The sequence below is a fragment of the Paroedura picta genome, chromosome 4, assembly GCF_049243985.1.
Source record: "Paroedura picta isolate Pp20150507F chromosome 4, Ppicta_v3.0, whole genome shotgun sequence".
Lineage (NCBI taxonomy): Eukaryota > Metazoa > Chordata > Lepidosauria > Squamata > Gekkonidae > Paroedura > Paroedura picta.
The window spans coordinates 37,873,849-37,897,167 of NC_135372.1; the positions used below are offsets into that span (position 1 = coordinate 37,873,849).

Below are 23,319 nucleotides of genomic sequence, written 5' to 3' on the forward strand. Positions count from 1 at the left end.
GGGCTTCAGGCAAGCTACAAGGAATCCTGGGGAATTCTAATGCCATAGAAGCATTTTCAATAATCTCAAGTTTTCCCAAGAAGTGACATGGTGGCGTGCAGGATGCTGACTTGATTTTCTTCCATGGCCATTTGAAACAGCAGGGGGCAATGAGGGCTCTTGGCAGGGGCCTACCTCCTTAATGGAAGGTCTGGCCACCCTAACAGAAGACTTCTGTATTCATAAATACCCAATTAATGCGTTAAATTGGGGTTTATAATCATATTACTAATACATGTGTATTTATATCCCACCTTCCCAAATGCTCGTGGTGGATAACAACCTTAAAACATATATAAAGATTAAAAAAAATAAAAACTGTTTTCAGTTTGCTATAAAGTGTCTCCCCAATCCCAAACAAGGGAGGTTTGGCAGGAGCTGATCTTCCATTTCCTTCTCCCTTCTTACTCCCCTTTTGGCCTTGACCACAAGCCCAGTGGAATAGCTCCACTTTACAGGCCCTGGGGTACAGATTTAAGTCCTACAGGGCCCTGATCTCTTCTGGGAAATTCATTCACCAAGCTGGGGCCAAGGCCCAGAATTTAGCCAGGCTTTGACTTATTATTTAAGAGCCAGCGTGGCTTAGGAGTTAAGAGTGGCGGAGATTGATCTGGAGAACGTCTCTGCCCCTTTTCTCTCCATTGGCTTTCTCATTTACCAGCTTTTCTCCAGCTTCCTCCCCTGTCCCACATTCCATTGGGCTTCTGCCATCTTCTTCTCTGCCTGCTGTAGCCCACCCTGCCTCCTTCAGTTTGCTGCTTCAGGGCCCTGCCTCCTTCCTCCCAAAGGATTTCCGCCTGCAGCGACACAGTTTACACTCAGAGTAAGCTCACCCAGGGGCACTTAGAGAACCGTTGCTCGGCCTTCCCCAATTGTGACTTAAAAGTAACATAGCCAGTAATTGCCGGAAGGCTCACCACAAATAGATATCTTTTCGCTGAGTATGTATATATATTTAGTTAAAGTGTATGCCTGACTGAATTCCAATCTGATGGGACTTGAGGTGAGTAGCAGCATAATTATGATATTTAAAAAATGTAGAACAACAACATTTTTAAATCTAATAAGTCAGTCAGCACAGTGAAAACATTCCTCATCCTAAATGGACTCTCCCTTTATACTGGAGTACTTGGTATAGTCTGCATGGGGCTTTTTACCCACTCCCAGATCAACTAAATCCCTGCCGTCTACACTGAATTTGATTTCCATTTTGATTTTGGGTGCTTTAAATTTTCCCTCTGCAGCATGCATGATAGATTCATGGTGACCCTACGTTTCCTGGATATCCTGGAATGGATATAAGCCTCGGTATTTCAAAAACCGCCATGAGTAAATGTGTAGGTATCTCCTTTTTGTGAATTAACTCACTGTTGCATGCCTTGGAGCAAAGCAGTCTTCCCTGATTGATCAGGGCGTTAGTTCAAGGACTTCCTGGTTCCCGGTTGCAAGGCTTGTCTTAAAGTGACTGCGCTCCAGAAGCCCTAATTTCTTTTGGCAGAGATTTGCCTCTTCGATTTATTCCCCCTCCTCTGCTGCCTCCAAATCCTCTCTCCGCCCCCCCCCCCAATTCAAGGAACGAAAGAGGCTCCTGCTGTGCTTGGCTCCCCTCCCCGCTCTGAGCTTCCCCAATCGAGTGCAAAACATTTTCTGTTTCAGTTGGGGGGGATAGAGGAAGACCCGAGTTCAAATCGATCTGAATTCAGCAGGATCCACAATGGAAAAAACAAAGTAAGTGCAGAATCAGCACTTCACAGGGACATCTAAAGTTTTCCAGGAAAAACAGCCATGGATTTAACCCGGTGATCTTGAGCTGCAGGCAGCCTGTGCTTGGAAAATGCTTCGAGGGAGACAACAGAAGGCTTTCCCCACATGGTCTGCGGTGCTGATTGAAATCAGACCCCACGTGCATCAGGACTGAAGAAAACCCACACGAGACATGTGGCTGTGTTAGTCGGATGCAGGGTTGCCAACCTCTGGTGGTTGGCTGGATAGCACCTGGGATTATAACTGATCTGGTGACAAGAAAAAGGGCCACTTGGGAAGTTGGTTTTTATACTACCCATTTTTCACTACCCAAAAGGAGTCTCAGAGTGGCTTACAATTGCCTTCCTTCCCTCTCCCAATAACAGACACTCTGTGAGGAAGGGGAAGCTGAGAGAGCCCTGATATTACTGAAGAAGAAGAGTTGGTTCTTATATGCCACTTTTCTCTATCCGAAGGAATCTCAAAGCAGCTTACAATTCCCTTCCCTTACTTCTCCCCACAACAGATACCCTGTGAAATAGGTGGGACTCATAGAGCTGTGAGAGAACTGTGACTGGCTGAAGGTCATCCAGCTGGCTGCATGTGGAGAAGTATGGAATCCAACCTGGTTCTCCAGATCAGAAGCCACTGTCCTGGCTCTCAAGGTGGACTCTAGGACATTCTACTCTATTGAAGTCCACCCCCTCCCCAAACCCAGCTGTTCTCAGGCTCTATCCTGAAAATCTCCAGGTATTTCCCAACATGGAGCTGGCCACCCTAGTCTGATACAGAAAGGAGTGACTCCAGGCCCCACAGGTATTCTCTGCAATTGTGATACACAGTAGTGGTGTGATGTCTTGACCAGGAGTAGTCAACCTGTGGTCCTCCAGATGTTCATGGACTACAATTCCCATGAGCCCCTGCCAGCAAATGCAGGGGCTCATTGGAATTGTATCCCATGAACATCTGGAGGACCACAGGTTGACTACCCCTGGTCTAGACCACTGAACTTACTCAATAGAAGACAACTCCTCAGATACAAATAAATCAAAGTATTATTATTTTTGGAAACTGGGTCATTCCTGAAAACAGAAAGTATCGTTAGTAGCTTTCTTTTTGGCACATGAGTGGAATGAGTTTTCTGGTTAAAACAGCCTGTTTGGCATTCTATTTGGGTATAGGTGGGTTTATTTGTAACACAAGAATCCCCTTAAGCACTGAATGATCAGAATGATATTTGGTATACACAATCAGGGATGTGGTATGATTTTCAAGCGTGAATTCTCACAGTTTTTTTGGGGGGGGGAGTGGGGAGGGAAGGCCTAGGAACGATGTGAATGACCCTATAAGCAGGTAAGGCAGGCTTTCTCAACCGGGGTTTCATGAAACTCTGGAGTTTCCTGGAAGGGTTTCCTGACTGGGTGGGAGTTATTTATTTTTTATACATTTTTAAAGTCTGTTAAACATTTCTTGGGTGATATGACCATATATGGTCATGTCGACTGAACCCCTCCATTCCCCAAATGGCCAATGATGGGCCTGGAAGCTATGCCCCCCCCCCACCATATTTTGTGTGATAACACTAATTCTGGGGTTTCTCAGTGCCTGTTTTAGGAGTCTATGGTAAAAAGTTAAGACTGGCTGGTGTAAGGAGACCAGGGCAGAGTCTGCACTTACTTTCTTTATTCCATTGTCAATCCTGTTGAATTCAGATCGCTTTGAACTCAGGTCTTCCTCTCCCCCCTCCTCCCCATTGAAACAAGTCTTCTGCATGTGGTTAGGGTAGTTCAGAGGGGGGGGAGCCAATCCTCTTTCTTTTTTTGAAGGTGGGGGAGAGGAGCCAGGCAGGGAGCCTCTTTCTTTTCTTGGAGGGGTGGGGGAGAAGATCGAAAAAGGCAGAGGAGGGAGGAAAAATCCAGGACCGACAGAAGTTGAGAGAAATTAGGGGCTTCTCCTTTAAGGAGAGTTTGTCACATGACCAGGTGTGGCCTATCAGAGGTTCTCTACCACCTTGGTTTCCCAATCCGTATATTGAGCATTAAAAGCACTCTAAGATATCGCACAATAAATGTAGGGTCACTCCAGATCAATTCTTCTTGCTGCAGAAGGAAAATTTAAATCGCCCAAAATCCAAACGGAAATCTCATTCTGTGTAGAGGGCAGGGACTGAATCGACCTGGGGTTGGAATAAAAGCTCCGTGCAGTTTACACCTAGGACTCCTGCTTTGAAATAGATCTCCTGTGTTCCTCCTGAACTGCCAACCCCCACTCAGCTGGGTGGAGGGGGCAAATGCTAAGGGAAAATGGGGGGGGGGAGAATACGGTCAGTGTTGAGCTGATGCCATGACATCGTCACTTCCCATGCAACCTGCGAGTGATTTCGTTGCATCAGGCAAGGATCTAGCATCACCTTTGGAGGGACATCTGGGGGTACCTGGCAAATTGTACTTATGTTGAAATTAAAAATATATATATATTACAATACAATTTTTGCATTCTATGCGTTCCATGAAACTTTTTGTTGCTCCACATAGACCAGATTTTTAATCAAGAACCCCCCTGGTCAATGGTGTCCCACTTTACCCATGTTAAAATCTGATCACCTGCCCCCAAAACAATGTGATTAAACCATAGAGGTCTGGACAAATGCTAGAGTGTGACTGTGATGCTGTGACATCACCTCTGGGTCACACTGCCAGTGACACTGTGGCATCAACACAAAGCGGAAAAGGTCACTCCCCCAACTCCCCCCCCCACCATGTTCTCCTACAGGTTGCCTAGATGTATACAATCGTTCCTTTGAGCTGGCAGCCGTCCCAGTTACACTGCAGGTTTATATCAATAATGATAAGTTATAATTATATCCCCGAGCACCTTTTTAGCCCAACACATCCATTTTCAAGGGAACCAAGACAGATACAAAATAAAAGCGGGAGGGGGGAAAAAAAAGAAGAAGATCCAATCAGGCCATGTTCTTTACCAGCATATTTTGGGCCATCCATTAACAAGGTCCGCTCAATAAAAGAAAGGACATGTTTAGACTTTGAATGGCTATTGTGTGTGTGTGTGAAGACTGGATCTATTTCTCCGGCTCTTTAATTAACCTACTTTGTACGTTTCCTGCACGGGTTCTCCGCCGATAGGAGCCCTGATCAGGCAGCTGTTGCTCCAGTGCCATTTTTCTTGCTTGGAAGAAACATCCCTTCCTCTTCTCAGTATCCCTGATTTAATTGGGCTGCCCATGAGAGATGGCTATTGGGGAACATCGCCGAGGACAAAGGAAGCTAATTTAGAATGCCAGCAGTCTCCGTTTAAATGAGATGCCGGACAAGGTGGTTTGGGTTTTTGTTTTAAAAGTCGGTTTGATGCAGCGTTGTACTTGGGTGGCATCTCGCTTTAGGTCAGCTTGTCCCAGCTAGTTGTGATGCGTTGGCACAGGGAGAGATCTACCGACCGGGGTGGTTTCTGGGCTAGCGTGCTAATGCTGCCGAAATGTGCCCGAGGGCTCGGTTGAACTATTTATTTCTTCGACTTGCACCCGGCGACCTTTCTCAAGCCGTACGGGTTCACGAGGCGGCTTTCATCAATCTCAGGCGCCATAAAGCACAAGAACGATATAAAATTCATAAAAGAATAAAGCAACAGCCATAAAACCTCATAAAAGCCAATAACTGCTGCCCGCCAGCTCTGACACCAGCAGCCATCATTTAAAACGTAGCAGGGAGAGAAAGGTGGGGAAGGAAAGAGGAAAGGCACTCAAATAGGCCTGGACGGAACAGAACTTGTTGTAGCTGCGACTTAAACCATTACAGCCAGACTAGTTTTTGCAGCCCCGCAGGCAGCAAATCCAACTGGGAGTGGTGGAAGGGGACGCCATTCTCCTTTGGCCACCCACCTTGATTCAGAAGATGGGGCCACACAGTGAAGGGCCTATCCTGAAGATCTGGTTGATTAGGAAGTAGCTCAGAGGAGAAAGAGGACTTTTGTGTATCTTGGTTCCACAGAGAAGATGCAAGCGCACCACTCTGAGGCTATTGCTGCTAAGGTGGCTCTCTTGAGACTCTAGGGATGCCAATCTCCAGGTCGGACCTGGGGATCCCCTGGAATTATACCTCATCTCCAGGCAACGGAGATCAGTCCCCTGGAGAAAGTGGCTGCTTTGGAGGGTGGACTCCATTGCATTATAATCCACTTCAAATCCTGCCCACTCCTGGGCAGAGTCTGCACTTACATGCCAGGTTCGATTCTGCGCTCCCCCACATGCAACCAGCTGAGTGACCTTGGGCTCACCACGGCACTGATAAAACTGTTCTGACCGAGCAGGAATATCAGGGCTCTCTCAGCCTCACCCACCCCACAGGGTGTCTGTTGTGGGGAGAGGAATGGGATGGCGACTGTAAGCCGCTTTGAGCCTCCTTCGGGTAGGGAAAAGCGGCATATAAGAACCAACTCTTCTTCTTCTTCTTCTTCTTCTTCTTCTTCTTCTTCTTCTTCTTCTTCTTCTTCTTCTTCTTCTTCTTCTTCTACTTTGTTTATTCCATTGTCAATCCTGTTGGATTCACATCACTTTTAACTCGGATCTTCCTCTCCCCCCCCCATTGAAAGAGAAAAGTCTTCTGCACGTGGTTAGAGTAGTTCAGAAGGGGCGGGGGAGCCAAGCCTCTTTCTTTCTTTTCTTTGATGGGGGGGGGGGGGGAGAAGCCAAACAGGGAGCCTCTTTATTTTCTTTATTCTTCTTTATTTTCTTTATTTTCTTTATTTTCACTGGCAGTCTTCAAGCAAAGGTTGGATACACACTTTTCTTGGATGCTTTACGATGCTTAGGGCTGATCCTGCGGTGAGCAGGGGGTTGGACTAGATGGACTGTATGGCCCCTTCCAACTCTATGATTATATGATTCTATAATTCTTGGGTGGGGGAGAGGATTGTAAAAGGCAGAGAAGGGAGAAAAATCCAGGACTGACAGAAGTTGAGAGAAATTAGGGGCTTCTCCTTTAAGGCAAGCTTGTCACATGACCACGTGTGACCTATCAGAGGTTCTCTACCACGGAGCTTTCTTTCCCAATCCGGATTTGAAAAATATTGAGCATTAAAAGCACTCTAAGATATTGCACAATAAAGGTAGGGTCACTCCGGATCAATCCTTCTTGCTGCAGAAGGAAAATTTAAATTGCCCCAAATCCAAACGGAAATCTCATTCTGTGTAGAGGGCAGGGACTGAATCAACCTGGGATTGGAATTAAAGCTCCGTGCAATTTACACCCTAGTTTCAAAGTCTCCAGGTATTTCCCAATCCAGAGCTGGCAACCCTGTTCAGAGGGTAGAGTCTGTGGCATTGCAACCCATGAAGGTCCTCCTTAGGCTCTATACCCAAGTCTTCAGGGGTTTCCTATCCTTGATCCAGCCAACACCCCACCTCCCCTGTTGGTGGTCAGGGGGTACCTGGAACCATATTCCACAGTGTTCCAGGCCTTACCTGTGAATCTGGCCATCAGGAATGCCTCACGGACAAGGCTTTTTGTTTAACATCTAATGTAATATTTAAATTGTGTTGCAGAGCTAGTCTACGCATGCAGCAGAGTTAGGGTTACTGTTGTCTGTCAAAAGTGTGGGAACTCCACCAGCAGTTCTCTGTTCCCTGCCGACACTCAATGGGTGGTGTGTGTCTTCTGTTCTTAGAGTTTAGAGTGAATCCTAGAGAGTTCAGCAAACGATTACATAGTGAGAAGATCATTGGTCAGGTGAGTCTCACCTTTGCCAGTTTCCTAGGGACTGCCACCCTTAGGTTCGCGAGCTGAAGCAGAATCACATGACGTAGTCTGTCCTGGTTTGTGCCAGATTGCATGTTTGAATGTCCCTCCATGGGAAGAAGTGTTTGGTGCACTTAAAAAAACCATAAAATGTCAAGGAGAATAATTCTAGCTTTCTTGTCAGGGTGATGTAGCGGTTAAGAATGGTGGCTGCTAATCTGGCGATCAGGGTTTGATTCCCCGCTCCTCCACATGCAGCCAACCGGGTGACCTTGGGCTAGTCACAGTCCTGATAGTGCTGTTCTGACCGAGCAGGAATATCAGCTCATTCCCAGCCTCACCTACCTCACAGTGAGTCTGTTGTGGGGAGAGGAAGGGAAGGCAATTGTAAGCTGCTTTGAGACTCCTTTGGGCAGTGAAAAGCTGGGTATAAAAGCCAACTCTTCATCTTGGTGATCTGTTATGTAAAATGAGTTCAGTCTAGGACCAGGGAAATTGGATTTTTTTCAACATTGGCCCAGATGACTCGAAATCCATATGCATGGTGGAGACATTTTTTAAAAATTGATAATACTATTGAAGTGTAGCCTGCTAGCTATTCAAAAATATGGATTTTTTTTTTAGTATCATACCAAGGGAGTAAAAAAAACAAACACGACATTAATCATACAAAAGGGCACAGTTACAGACCTTGTGTTAGTCATTGATTATTTCCGATGAAGTCAATGAGGCTACTGGTATTTAACAAACTGAACTGTTTTCAAGGACTGTGGGGGCGTATTCAGTCAAAGCACATCTAAATCCTGATGCCAAGCTTACAATATTGATGGTGGTTTTCGGCTTCGATTTCAACAGCTTCCTGAAAGAGAATGCACTTTTGCAGAGCCAGGTAGGCTGCACCTTGAGATCAGATGGGCCATCTTTGGATCATGGGATGAATGACAGATGCCCTAGATCTAGAAGACACCCCAGCTTTAAGACCTGGGGGTCCCCAGAAATCACTGATCATCTCCAGACAACAGAGATCAGTTCTCTGGATAAAATGGATGCTTTGGAGGGTGGGCTCTGCAGCATTGTACCCCGCTGAGGTCCCCGTCCTCCCCAGACTCTGTCCCCAAATCTCCAGAAACTTCCCAACCTGGAATAGGCAACCCTATCCCCATCTGCCTACGGTGGCCAAGGGGGATCAGGCAACACTAAGAGCCTCTCTTGGTCAGACCAGCGGTACATCTAGTCCAACTTCATATCTCACAAAATGTGAACAAAGTTACCGTACTTTCCCTGGTGTTGTCTCTTGGTACTGGTATTCAGCCAATGCCCCAGCATGGTGTAATGGTTAAGAGTGGCAGCCTTCGGTTTTAGAAGAAGAAGAGTTGGTTCTTATATGCCACTTTTCTCTACGAGCAGTAGTCTCAAAGCGGCTTACATTCGCCTTCCCTTTCCTCTCCCCACAACACATACCCTGTGAGGGAGGTGAGGCTGAGAGAGCCCTGATATCACTGCTCGGTCAGAACAGCTTGAACAATGCTGTGAGGAGCCCAAGGTCACCCAGCTGGCTGCATGTGGAGCAGCAGGGAATCAAACCTGGCTTGCCAGATTAGAAGTCGGCGCTCCTAACCACTACAACAAGCTGGCTTTAGGCATGACTGATACTGTATTATTTGTAAATTGTGGATTCATAACCATTCCTGCAATTGCTTTATTTAAAGACAGCTTTGTGTAGTGGTTAAGAGTGGTGGCCTCTGGTCCAGAGGACCCAATCTAATTCCCCAGTCCTCCATATGCAGTCAGTTGGGTGTCCTTGAACTAGTCACATCTCTCAGCCTCAACTACCTCATAGGGTATCTGTTGTAAGGAGAGGGAGGGAAGGCCATCATAAGCAGCTTTGAGACTCCTTTGGATATTGAAAGCTGGGGTATAAAATCCAACTCTTCTTCTCATTTTAACAGACTGAACTATTTTTCAATCTGTTATTGCCTCTGATTGTAGAGGTTCCCTTTATGTGGAGGCTTTGGTAATCTTTTCTCTCCTTGATGCTTTGGAGACAGAAGGCCAGGCTCAGAAATACCTTGCCACGAGGCACAGTGTGAAATCGTGCCAGCCTATGTAACTTGTTGTCTGATATGGGAAGGGTATAAATCTCATGTGGCATTCAGAACTCCAGAATGTAATGTTCTCTTGTGCCACCCCTGTGGACATTACCCAGTTTGATATGTATGTTGGTGAAAGAAATGTGAGTTTGGATGAATGCAGTCTTCATGAACTTTAAGGTGTACTTTGCAAACAAGAACAGTTCTCTGGAGATGTCTACAGATTGGGGTGACTCCGATTCTGATGAAAACGGTGTGTTCAGACAGGCTTTTTGCATCTGATTCATGCAAGAATGACCGTTGGATCTCTCTCTCTCTCTCTCTCTCTCTCTCTCTCTCTCTCTCTCTCTCTCTCTCTCTCTCTCTCTCTCTCTCTCTCTCTCTCTCTCTCTCTCTCTCTCTCTCTCAGGAAAGCTGAACTTTTGTTCTTGTTGGAGATTGCCTATGTTATCTGTGATGTTCCCCTCCCATCAAGTACTGGACACTACAAGGAAATGCTGTTGTTATCCCCCACCCCCCTTCCCCAGTTAGGTTTTAAGGCTTCAAGAAACTGTGAAGCACTTGTGAGAGCCAGTTTGGTGTAGTGAGAGCTACACTTGTGGGAGCCAGTTTGGTGTAGTGGTTAGGACTGTGGACTTCTAATCTGGTGAGCCGGATTTGATTCCCCGCTCCCCCACATGCAGCCAGCTGGGTGACCTTGGGCTCACCACAGCACTGATAAAGCTGTTCTGACCAAGCAGTGATATCAGGGCTCTCTCAGCCTCACCCACCTCCCAGGGTGTCTGTTGTGGGGAGAGGAATGGGAAGGCGACTGTAAGCTGCTTTGAGACTCCTTCAGGTAGAGAAAAGTGGCATATAAGAGCCAATTCTTCTTCTTCTTCTTCTTCTTCTTCTTCTTCTTCTTCTTCTTCTTCTTCGTTTGATCCATGGGTCACAGCCTAAGGAAGTTCCTGAACTTATGGGACCATCTCCCGCACTATGTCTTCCCCCCCTTGCAAGAGTATTATAGAGTAGCGATCCCCAACCTGTGGGCTGCGGACCACGTGTGATCCTTTGACTAATTGGAGGTGGGCCCCGAAGGACGCCTTCTCCGCCTCCCAGCCCTTTACTTCATCCCCCCCCCAGCCCTTTACAACACACTTCATTGTTGTGGTGTGTCTGTATCTTATTTTGAAGGGATGTTTAAACATTACCATAGTGATCAGAGAGCGCTAGGGTAGTGGTTGAGAGTAGAGGAGTAAACTACCCCCCCCCACACCGGGCCTCAGTAAAAGGCGTTGAGTGGTCTCCGGCGTTGAGTGGTCCCCGGTGATAAAAAGGTTGGGGACCACTGTTATAGAGTATAGAGACCAGAATCTGCTTAGAGTCCATAGACCTAAACAAATAAAACTCACCTCACCCAGGGCCAGAGCCTTTTTGGCACTGGTCCAGGCCTGGTGGAATGCTCTTCCAAATGAGAGCAGAGTTCTGAGGAGACCTTACGTTGTTTCACCGGGCTTGTAAGACGAGGAACTTCTGCCAAGCCAGTGGTTGAGGTGGGAAGGGGCCATAATGCTCGCCTCCCTAAGCTATTCTTACTCTTATTACTATTATATACATCCCCTCCTCCACCCCTGAAACAGGGATGAAGTATGCAACTAATGTATTTTCATGATTTTATTTTAATGTTAATTGTATTTAAATGGTAAGCATCTGTAAGCATCTCTGAGCCTTCGGGGAAGAGTGGAATATAAATGTTGTTGTTGTTGTTGTTGTTGTTGTTGTTGTTGTTGTTATTTCCTTGAGTATGCCTGATCAGTCTCGGGGAATTCTCCCAATTCTCATAATGTTGAAATGGACTACTTTTGTGTTGTGATCTATCCCTTGGGGCATCCATGGAACCATTGTCCTGGCCAATGGGAGGGCAGGAAGAGAGCCAAGGAAAAATGGATTTTAAGGTGACCAGATTTTAACATTGGTAAAGCGGGACACCATTGACCGGGGGGGGGGGGGTCTTGATTAAAAATTTGGTCCATATGGAGCAACAAAAAGTTTCATAGAAGGCATAGAATGCAAAAATAGTATTGTAATATATATATTTTTTAATTACAACATAAGTACAATTTGCCAGGTGCCCCCAGATGTCCCTGCAAAAGTGGAACAATCTGGTCACCTTATTTTAAAGAGAAGGGCTGATGGTGGGCTCCAGGAGATGAGCTGGGAGAGGAAGACAGGGGGAGAGGAGAAGGGCAAAATAAAATGCCGACCAGGGAAGAGACAACTTTGGACTCATTGTTGGGGCTTGCTGCAAGTAGAGTGAGGAGCAGCCGTGGGTGCTGTACCTTGCTGGAGGAGATGTTTTGTTAGTGTCAAAGAATCTAATTTGGACGATGTTCAGACAGTAGCACATTGATTTAATTCAGACATCACACAAAACCAAGCTTAATTAAACTAACTATGGCCAGTGCGAGGGGATGCAAGCTGCTGCTCTAATTATGTTTAGTTAGGATCCGTTGAATCAACATCGGAAGCCAAGATCTGAAATTGGTTTGCTCACCACTGTTTTCTCTTAGCCATGCTATTGGAGGGTTCCTTTCTGCACAACAGGCACCCTGTGAGGTAGGTGGGGCTGAGAGAGCTGCTCTGTGTGAACAGCTCTAACAGGACTACGACTGGCCCAAGATGGCTGCATATGGAGGAGGAGGGGGGGGAATCCAACCTGGCTCTCCAGACTAGAAGCCACCGCTCTTAGCCACTACACCAAGTGCTACTCCTCTCTGCATCCTTGTGCGAGTCCAGTGCTGCGGATCAGGCTTCTCGCCTGCCGTTCGACCTTGTGAGATTGACAGGTCCGGGGGGGGGGGCTGTGGGGAAGTTCTGGCGGTTGTGTTTGATGTGCTTCCATCTCCTGCCCAGCCCTCTTTTCCGGAGCGGCGCTGACCTGAGCCTTTGTCTGCCAGTCCCTCTGCTGGCTTGGAGCCTTTCGGAGCCTGGCTAGCTTCTGTCTGCTCCCTGTCACGCTTGACAGAATGTGCTGCAGGCACGCAGGGGGTGACACAGACGAGGCTGCAGCAAGACTCTCGGAGACAGGCGAGGAAGCCTCGGATGCTCCTCTCGTTTGACAAGGGAGGCGGAGGCCTTGGCTCACCCCAGAGTGCACGTCACTCATTTCGACGGAAGGCAGCGGGCCCAGTACCCCGCCACCATCCAGAGTGAGCAAGAAAGAGAACCCAGAAAGGACTAAAGCCACGTCGGAGGTCTTTACCTTCCAAAGGGCTGAGATCCACCAGAGAGGGACAGCGGGGTATAGTGGTTAAAGAGCAGCGGCCTCTGATCTGGAAAACCGGGTTGGATTTCTCCACATGCAGTCAGATGGGTGACCTTGGGCCAGTTACAGTACTCTTAAGAGGTGTTCTCGCAGAGCAGTTCTCCCAGAGCTCTCTCACCTCTCAGGGTGTCTGTTGCAGGGAGTGGAAGGGAAGGGGATTGTAAGCCACTTTGGGACTCTTTGGGGTAGTGAAAAGTGGGGTATAACCCCCCCCCTGGTGCTTTAGCCTTTCTGAACACAACAGTTCTCTGCTGTGGCTCCCACGGGATGGAACAACCTGCCCAAGGAGGTCAGGAAGGCTTCTGCACTCTCTAGAACAGTGGTAGGCAAACTGCGGCCCTCCAGATGTCCATGGACTACAATTCCCATGAGCCCCTGCCAGCAAATGCTGGCAGGGGCTCATGGGAATTGTAGTCCATGGACATCTGGAAGTTGGCAGTTTAACTACCCTGCTGTAGAATGTGTAAAACAGAAGCGTTCAGGAGGGTAGTGTTTACATAGGATTGTAGTATAATGGAGGGGTTTGGGAGGACACTTTTATGATGGGAATAGGGTTGTAGTTCTAATGTTTGTGGGGAAAAGATTAGGTGGGTTTTATTTCATGCTTTATTATATGAATTTTGCTGCTTTTATTGCACTGTTTTCTGCTTTTGCAAACCAGTTTCATGGCGTTCTTTATTGTACACATTTGACTCTTTTGATTGCATTTTTTTTTGGCAATCCAACGGGATTGCGTTGTTCATTGCATGGCCTGCACGATTCTTATTGCATTGGGGTTCTTTAAAATTTTGCAAGCCGCCTTGAGTCTCAGTCAGAAAGACCGCCTATCAATGGAATATGTAACTAACCGTGAAGATCGGATTTTATTCTGGATGATTGTGGTCTCCAGTGGCATAGAGTGGCATGAGTTCTCCCTATAATGATAACCCCCCCAAGTGCACCTCTGTAGTTTCTCCCATAGATGAACACTTATCAGTCATGGGGGGAGGGGGCGGCAGAACAGACAATGTGCAGGAGTCAGGTCTGTCCAGTTTAAGCTTGGGAAATCCCTGAAGGTTTGGGGGCAGTATCTGGAGAGAACTGAGTCTGGGGAGTGGAGCAAGCTCTGTGTTGCTAGACATACCTTCCCCTGAAGCTGCCAGGGAAGCTCCAGGAAAACTGGTCTTTGTAAGCCTGGAGATCAACTGTAATGCCAGGAGAACTCCATGCACTACCTGGATATTATCAACCCTAGCTACACCCTTCTAAGTTCACTTGACGTCTATGGGTGGGATCTGGACCAACCTGGCAGTTCCCAACAATTCTTCCTTCCTACTGCAGAGACCCCCTTCATGTCATTCCTCTGGGCCTGCTATCACCCAGGAGCAGCAATTTGTGGAGATCAGTGGGCTGTAGCGTGTGTGTGTGTGTGTAGGGAGGCAGGAGTGTTCCATTCTTCCATTGAAAATTCAGCTTGGATCCAACTCAATCAGCTCTGCTTAGGACAGCATTGTGTATTCAGTTAGACCAGGGATGGCCAAATTGTGGCCCTGCAGAGGCTACAATTCCCATTAGGCAGGGGCTCATGGGAATTGTAGTCCATGGACATCTGCAGAGCCACACTTTGGCTGCCCCTGGATTAACTCCTATCGAACCGTCAATTCCTTGTGATGTCACAGTCCCATGAAAATTAGGAATTATCCAATTCAAAATCCAATAAAGAATTCTTTAATTTCTTCTTCTAGTTATCCAAATAATAGTAAATATGCTTAATCATCCAAAATAATTACACACAATCAAAACAGGTTCCCAGGTAACTTCTCCCTCATTTTCCTTATCTTCATCAGTGATTGTGGCCCTGTCAAATTAGGATCTCAAAATATGATGAGCACAGAGCCTAAGTGATACCTAATACGTGATGGTGAAAATATAGTAATTAAAATATAATTAAGGGCCACAATCACTGTTGAAGGTAAGGAAAATGGGGGAGAGGTTACCTGGGAACCCGTTTTGATTGTGTGTAATTATTTTGGATGATTAAGAATATTCTTATTTGGATATTTAGATAACTAAAAGAAGAAATTTAAGAATTCTTTATTTTGAATAGCCTGGATAATTCCTATTTTTTCATGCCCCTGGATTTAAGCCACCAGGCATCAGCCAAATTTTGCATTTGCTGAGGCTCATGGAAAAGCCAAAGATCCCACACTGGGCAGAGGTGTGTAGCTGATCTGTTACAGTGTTCTTTTAATGGCCCTGGGACCGTCTCCCAGATTGTGGTGGGAAGGATGCGTAGAAGAGACTGTGGGACATGGCTCTCCCATGCAAGCACATCTGTCGTGCTGCTCAACTTCCTCGCATCCCTTCCACTGGAAAATGGGGGTAATGGTATTAGGGGCTTCTCGGGGACAAGCTCCCATTTTCAGATAGGAGGCTGAGCAGAAAGAAAGCCACAAAGAGGGCCATGTGACACTGCCTTCCCACACACATTGCAAATGTATGCAGACCCAATTAATTAATTTGAAGAGCTAAATCAGTAATTAACACATGGAATTCACTGCTGCAAGGAGTGGCAGCAGCTACGAGCACAAACAGCTTCAAGCGGGAATTGGATAAACGTGCAGCAGAGGTCCATCAGTGGCTATTAGCCACAAAGTACAGACGGAACACCTTTTCTGTGGCAGAGGGACTCTGTTCTTTGGTGCTTGGGAGGGAACAGTGGGAGGGCTTCTGGGGATCTAGCCATGCTGGAGGACCTTCTTCTGGTGGGCCTCCTGATGGCACCTGGGTCTTGGCCACTGGGTGAAACAGAGTGTTGAACTAGATGGGTCGTTGGCCTGATCCAACATCGCTTCTCTTACATTCTTATGCATCTCTCACACGAGGAAATGTGAACTCCAAGGTTTATGTGGCCATCTTCTCTTTCCTGGTTAGGGAGGCCCCTTCTAACACCAGGAAACACCATCTCTCACACCAGGAAATGTGAACTCTAAGGTTTCTGTGGCCATCTTCTCTTTCCTGGTTGGGGAGATGCTGGGTAAAGAGAGTCCATTGCTCAGTTGTAGAGTATCTGCTTAGCATGCAGAAGGTCCCTGTCTGAATCTCTGGTATCTCCAGTTGAAAGACCCTGGAGAGCTACTGCCAGTCTGGGTAGACAGTACAGCCTATGATGCACCAGTAGTCAAGAAGAAGGAGAAGAAGAAGAGTTGGTTCTTATATGCTGCTTTTCTCTCCCCGAAGGAGCCTCAAAGTGGCTTACAGTTGCCTTCCCTTTCCTCTCCCCACAGCAGACACCCTGTGAGGGAGGTGAGGCTGAGAGAGCCCTGATATCACTGCTCAATCAGAACAGTTTTATCAGTGCCATGGCGAGCCCAAGGTCACCCAGCTGGCTGCATGTGGGGGAGTGTAGAATCAAACCCGGCATGCCAGATTGGAAGTCTGCACTTCTAACCATACACCAAACCGGCTTCTTCTTGTGTTCATAAGTAGCAACACTCCGGTTCCCTTGAACTCTGCCCCACCAGTCCCAGAGAGGTAGGTTGGTGGTGTATATTTGTGTGTGAGTGTAAGGAGGAGAGAGAAGAGGTGGTATATACCCATGCATGAGTGCAAGGAGAAGACATCCAGCTTGGTGTAGTGGTTTAGAGCAGCAGATCCGGAGAGCCAGGTTCGATTCCCTACTCCTTCACATGCAGCCAGCTGGGTGACCTTGGGCCTTTCACAGTTCTCTTAGGGCTGTTCTTGCAGGGCAGCCCTGTCCAGGCTCTCTCAGCTCCACCTCCCTCACATGCTGTCTGTTGTGGGAAGAGGAAGAGAAGGCAATTGTAAGCCACTTTGAGACTCCTTCGGGTAGTGAAAAACAGGTTATTAAAACCAACTTTTCTTCTTAGAGATAAACAGACTGATTTAGCATGAGCTGTGATGAATTTCAGCCCCTTCCATCAGCTGTTGTTTGGCTGCCCCTCTGGAATGTGGAATCTACATTAAGCAGTCTTGATTGCAGGTCTAACTATTGCTTATCCTGCTTATATTGCAGGGAATAAAAATAAGCCCTAGCTTCCATATGAGTCCTTTCATCCGGCCAATGGAGCGTTGAGCCTCTAGGTGGCAGTGTTACTGTTCAGAAGGAACCTGAGTGGAAGAGACTCTGATGATGGCATCTAATTTGCTTTCTGAAGTCCTGGAAAGATTAACATCGTTCAGCACCCAGACAGATGGACAGCGTCCTGCAGGCTCCTCCCTGCTATATTCCCTGCGCTTTAAAACAAGTTGGTTTACAGCTGTGGTGTCAGGGGCGATATCACTGGAGAAACTCAACCAGGCCTGCTTGCCTGATGTCTACCTCGAAAACAACATTGTGAACTGACAAAGCTCCACTGTTCTTGTCTTTTCCCCATATGCCGCTGGAAATAATGGAGGTCAGATGAGGGTATGTTCCTTGGGTGCCGGTAGAATTGAGAGAGTTGGGGGTTCTTTTGAGGGGCTTCTGCAACTACACTGCAAATTTGGTGACTCTATGTCAACATCCCCCCCCCCCACACACACACCATGGAATAGACAGAAAAGGGAAATTTCAGCCCCTTTAAACTTCCAGATCTCCATGTAGCCAAATCGGGACCGAATCACGGTTCGGTGATTTGGCCAAGGTTGATTCGGGCAGTTTAGCTTAAAGGGGAAGTGCAATTCGGATTGGATTTGTCCCCAAAGTGCCTGAATTGACATTGAGTTTATCCGAAATGAACCTCACATGCCTCCTCTGTGTTGCCTTGAAACCAGATAGGAGGCTGGGCAGAGCCTGTGTTGTTGGTTCTTCCTCTCGTACCTCAATTCAATATTTGGCCCCTGTTAAAATGTAGTTACTGCCCCTGGGAAGGTGCAAAGAAAAGGAGCAGAACAGGAATGTGCTGCATCTTCTACTTCTCTGTAGGATAGGTCTAACTTATTGCATGTGAAAATCTGAATGACGTGTTATTTCTAAATCTGCGGTGAACATATCTTAGAAACATAGAATCATATAGTTGGAAGGGGCCATTCAGGCCATCTATTCCAGGATCAGCCCTAAGCATCCTAAAGCATCCAAGAAAAGTGTGTATCCAACCTTTGCTTGAAGACTTCCAGTGAGGGGGAGCTCACCACCTCCTTAGGCAGTCTATTCCACTGCTGAACTACTCTGACTGTGAAAAATTTTCTCCTGATATCTAGCCTTGTTTTGAACTTCTTCAGTGCCACATGATCAAATCCCTTCAACATTCTCTGGCAAAATTCATCTGGAGCACAATGTGACGGAGCCGCATCACTGTAGTTTGTAGCAACTGCTTTTGCTCAGCCCAAGAATGAAACCACCTCCTTTATTGGAGAAACGGTATCATCCTCCAAAGTTGTGTTCATTTGCATCACAATGTTGCCAGGTTTCTATAATTCTTGAAATCACTCAGCTTCATCCCTTTTTTGTATATTGGAGGCATTAATTAATGATGAAAAACTCGATTGAGGCCATGCACTGTTTTATTTTTGCACCTGGGGAGTTAGCCGCATTTTTTGAGATGGGAATGCTAGAACTAATAGTAAGATAAGCTGAGTTCATGAACTGATGCTGAAATCACACTGAGAAACGTAAGTAGTACATCTCAATGTAAAATACCTATTTTTTTCCCTGCAAACTGAGGTGGTGGAAGATCATTAGCAAAAGGCAGTGGCTGCCTCAAGAAAACCATCTTATTGTGCTGGAAGATGGTAATATGTGCAAATCAGAAATGTCCAGAGTCACTTGGATGCGTCCAAACAGCTTGCTGAATTATTGGCGCCCTGCTCACCGCCAGCAAGCCAGACATGAACTGAACTGGCAGGTGTTCAAAGGCAATTAGTTATTCCCCAAAGGGAAGTATTTCAATGTTCCAAATTGTTATGTCTTCCGTGGTTCTGAAATAGAAATGTGTCACTTTGAGTTGGGGTGCAAGAGAACATGCAACATAATTAATGTGGATATCAGAAGACAGAGTTTGGGAGGACTGCACTGAGCAAGAGAGACTGCTCCATGGTGGAAAATGCCATCAAGCTGTAGCCAACTTATGGTGACCCCAGTGGGTTTCCAAGGCAAGAGACAAAACAGAGGTGGCTTGCCATTGCCTGCCTCTGTGTAGCAACCCTGGACTTCCTTGGTGGTCTCCTGTCCAAAAACCAACCAGGACTGATCCTGCTTAGCTTCTGAGAGCTGACCATATCGGGATAGGCTGGGCTATCAAGACCAGAGGAAGGCAAAGCTTACTTTGTTACGAATCTTTCTCCTCCTGCGATGATTTATTCTTTATTTTTCATGGAGACACCTCTGCTGACCCAAAGCCGTTTGCACTGGGAAGAGCTAGTTTATGTTGACAATGTCTGGTGTACAAAGAGAAGAAGAGAAGAAGACCCTGAAGGGGGCAGCAAGAAGACTGTTGGATAGGTCAGAGAGTTCAGGACCTTTCTCTCATGTTAAGTGTTGCTTCTTGTCAGTCTCTAGATTGCTAATCTTAGAGGCAATATCCTTCTTCTCGGAAGCTTCTCTCTCTCTCTCCTCCTAGGCAGCTATGTAGAGAGATGCTATCTCTATCCCTCCTCTGCACTCTCCAATATGGTAGTTCCATAAGAAATCCTTTTCCTTCCTTAATCCTAAATACAGTGTGTGCATATCTATGACTTATTTACTCTGCTAACAGTTTACATGTATATTAAGTTTCAGAATCATTTAACCATGTGGCCTTCTCATACCCATTGTGGACCGAAACAGTATAGCCTGTGAGGAGATTTTCCTTATGGCCCGATGTCTACTTAGAGGAGCTCTGAGTGTCATTTAAATTGGTAGGAGTTGCCTGTCTAAAAAAATCATCCTGACCCAGCAAAAGAAATTGAAATGCATACAGAACATGGAGCACTGCTGATGTGGTGTCACTTCGGGATGCATATTCTCATTCAAACCATGATGTTCCTTGGAATCCTCTCTGAGCAGCCTGGGCGTGTCTTGGGATGCAAACGAGGCATTGGTGCCTTGGGCAAGCAGTCCCCTTTGAGGAGTTGGAGATTTTGAATATGGAAGGCCAGGAGAGATGAGTCACGGCAAGAGAAACCCCCTGTGATGGTTTCAAAACTGGACAGGTGAAGCTTGCAGTCGTGGTTGATCTATTAATCCCAAGGAAGGGTGGCATTAAGTTGGCACATGTAATGAGCCCACAATTATGTATGGAACCCAACATGGGTTTAAGAGAAACTGAATGCTGACCTTTTCATCTTACGGGTTGCTTGATTATATCACATAACTTGTCTAGGATCAGAAGCAGACCGGGAAGTTAAAACAACTCTGGAACAAGCCAAGCTGAGGGCCCCCTGTAAACTTACAAATGACTCGACCGAGTGGTACCAACAGTGGGCATTTTCTCCCCCATTGCTTTCTCCTGAAAACTGGTTCTGATCCAAGAGGCTGTAGTTGCTGAGTGGACCCTGATAGTTACTGCTGCCGAAGGATCTAAGCCAAAGGATTCCTGAGATGCTGGCACATTGCTGGACTTTGCCTCTGTCTCTCCTGGCCAGTAGGAGCGAGAAAAACTAGGAGCAGTCCACCAGGACATTTCCCTGTGAGTTCAGTGACTGGTCACACCCCTGCTCAGGGGGTGGCTAAGAACATGCAACCTTCATATCTTATACTGCAATTCAATGTATAGTCACTTCAGTCTAAACTGATTGATTTTAGTAGGTTTAGGCTGGAAGTGTTCTGTGTAGGATTGCCCAGTTGGTCTAATCGATAGAACTCTGGGTAGTTACTCTGAAAATAATTCCCCTGGTCATCTATCCATGTAACAAAACCAGTATGCCTTGCCCCCCCCCCCCTCTCTCTCTCTCTCTTTCTCCAGCTGAGACAAGTTTGAAACTTATCTTTTAAATTCTAAAACGGCAACCATTATTCTTGCTCTCTAAGGATAACCTTTTATATGTTTATCAATTCATTATCCACTTGTAATCATCAGCATGCAACTCTTCTTGCCTGGGTTATTTAAGCCTATCCCCTCATTTCAGTGGCAATAATCACCTTTCGTATTTGTTTGTCAATGTCTATAATTTTTCACTTGTTAGCTGTTATCGGAAGATATAGGTTGCCGTGATGCATCAGTGCAATCTCGTGGCTGGGAAGCTGCGAAAGAGCAGTAAACTTCGTTAAATCCATCCTCTGTTTCTGACAGGACAGAAGGAGCCACGGAATAGAGGTGGAAAATCAGTGGGAGTGTAAGGGGATGTGAAAGACCTGGGCCTGAGCACATGGACAGCCACTGCCAGTCTAAGTGGGACACTAGCAACTTTGGTGACCAGCGTTCTCATTCGGTTCAAAGCAATAGCAAGAACAAAACACAATGCAAAGCAATGTAAGAGTAACACACACATCCTCCAAAAGTAAGTACCAACCATTTTATATTACTAGACTAGATCTGCGGGTCCCTCCCTGTCCTTTGCAATCCTCCCCCCATCACCTTGGCCTAGGGTCATCCGGTAGAGAATTAACAACTGTGAGCATCAGAGATGTGGTTCTGCAAGGGAATTAGGTTATTGATCAGTGAGGGGTTTTTGATATCTATTTTACATTTTGTAAACCACAAGATGGCTGGGCCGAGAGTGGCAGTCTATAAGTCTAATAAATAAATAAAAATGAATGAATGAATGAATAAATAAATAATACACAAGTTCTGACAGCCAATAGCTGCTACCTATTTTGCCATTCCAGTTTTTTAAAGGTTGTTCATGCTGAGATCCATCCATCCATCCATCCATCCATCCAACCAACCAACCAACCAACCAACCAACCAACCAACCAACCAACCAACCAACCAACCAACCAACCAACCATCCATCCATCCATCCATCCATCCATCCATCCATCCATCCATCCATCCATCCATCCATCCATCCATCCGATTTTTACCCTGCGACTCCCAACGAAGCCGTCCCATGGCAGCTTACAACAAGCTTAAAATAATGCACAATATTCAAACCATCATAAAATTTTAAAACAGGCTAACAAAAACCCAACAGCAGCATCATTTATAGATCATAACAATAATTAGATATGCTCCACTGCCAGCTCCATGATTTCTCTCCTCCCCAGCAGAAGGACGTCTTCACTGAAAGGAGGGGCCAGATGATGTGGACGTCCTTCTCCTGGCCACAACCAAATGCCTGGCGGAAGAGCTCCGTCTTCCAGACCCTGCAGAACTGAGCCCGCTCCTTCAGGGCCCTAAGCTCATTCTGCCAGGTAGGGGCCAGAACCAAAAAAGGGATGATATGCCGTCCTCGTGCAGAAATATCGAGTGACTTTGAAGAAGCTGTGAAGTGTACATTCATCCAAGCTGGTGCAGGTGCCACATAAAGCCACAGACAGGCTTCTAGGGTTTATATCCTGTTTTGCCAGGACTTCCTCATGTGTAGTCAAAGCTTGAAATTACATACAATCTGCCAAAACACAATATATAACCAAACAGCATAGCTAACCAACTTCGAATCAAAAATTAAGGCACTAAATATTGTTTCTTTACCTATTCAATATGAAGCCTTGAATTCCTATCAACCTGGCCATGTGTCTCCTTCGTTCAGCAGAAAAAACGAGCCTTCCAAGCAGTCCTGTGACCTGCATACTGAAGCTCCCTTCTCCTTGGGCTCAGGAAACTCACCATTTCTTATACATGAGACAGGACACAGGTGTTGAGCTGGCAAGACTGGGATGATTTAGAGCTCCCGATGAGACTTCTGCATGCTCAACTAGTCATATTTAAATGGCCAGCAAATGATTTCAAAAGCTGCTACTCTCTGTCAACTTATAAAAAGCAAGGATCATCCAAATTCTGATTGAGTTCAAATGGGCTATAAGTTTTGGACTTGACGACTACCAATTTTGCCTAGGCAGCCCACCCACTGGGTGACCCCAGTGAACCCAGAGGAGCATTTCCACAACATAATGGCCTCATCATTTTCTCAGCTGCACTCCGCTTTCGATGCCCTGGTCACCAGGCATAGGAGAAGGGTGTCTCCCTCCGTAGGGAGTAGGCATTTGCTACAAGGGAAAGACTTCAAAGGAGTTCATAAATAAGATGAAAGAAAGTTGTCTTGGTTGGCACCATCAGCCTCTTCTCTAATTTTGCGCTTTGCAGGGCTCAGCATGGTGCCCCCACTTTAAAAGAGGCAACCACTGCATTTTGTTTCCCCCCTAAGAGAGATCGAGGAGCCTTCAGTAGTAAAACACCATGCCAATAGAGCCCTTTTCTTGGAGAGAATAGGAGGTAGGGAGCGAAAAACTCCGACACGTTTATAAACATCTGTGCGACGGCTCAGACAGATGTGTTACTGCCCCCTGGGGCTTCATGAATCCAGCTTCCGCTCTCATCTTTGAGGACAG

General features: G+C 46.5%; 1 long non-coding RNA gene across 2 annotated transcripts in view; it reads left to right on the forward strand.

Moving 5' to 3' along the window:
- LOC143836758 (uncharacterized) overlaps positions 1-23,319 on the forward strand; it is a 277,206-nt gene that overhangs the window by 55,668 nt on the left and 198,219 nt on the right. The window contains exon 1 of one of the 2 annotated variants that reach the window (XR_013230711.1): positions 21,162-21,326. The exons of the other annotated variant lie outside the window; for it this stretch is intronic. This is a non-coding gene — a long non-coding RNA (uncharacterized LOC143836758). Of the gene's footprint in view, positions 1-21,161; positions 21,327-23,319 lie in introns of those variants that run through there. 2 annotated transcript variants of the gene reach the window in all.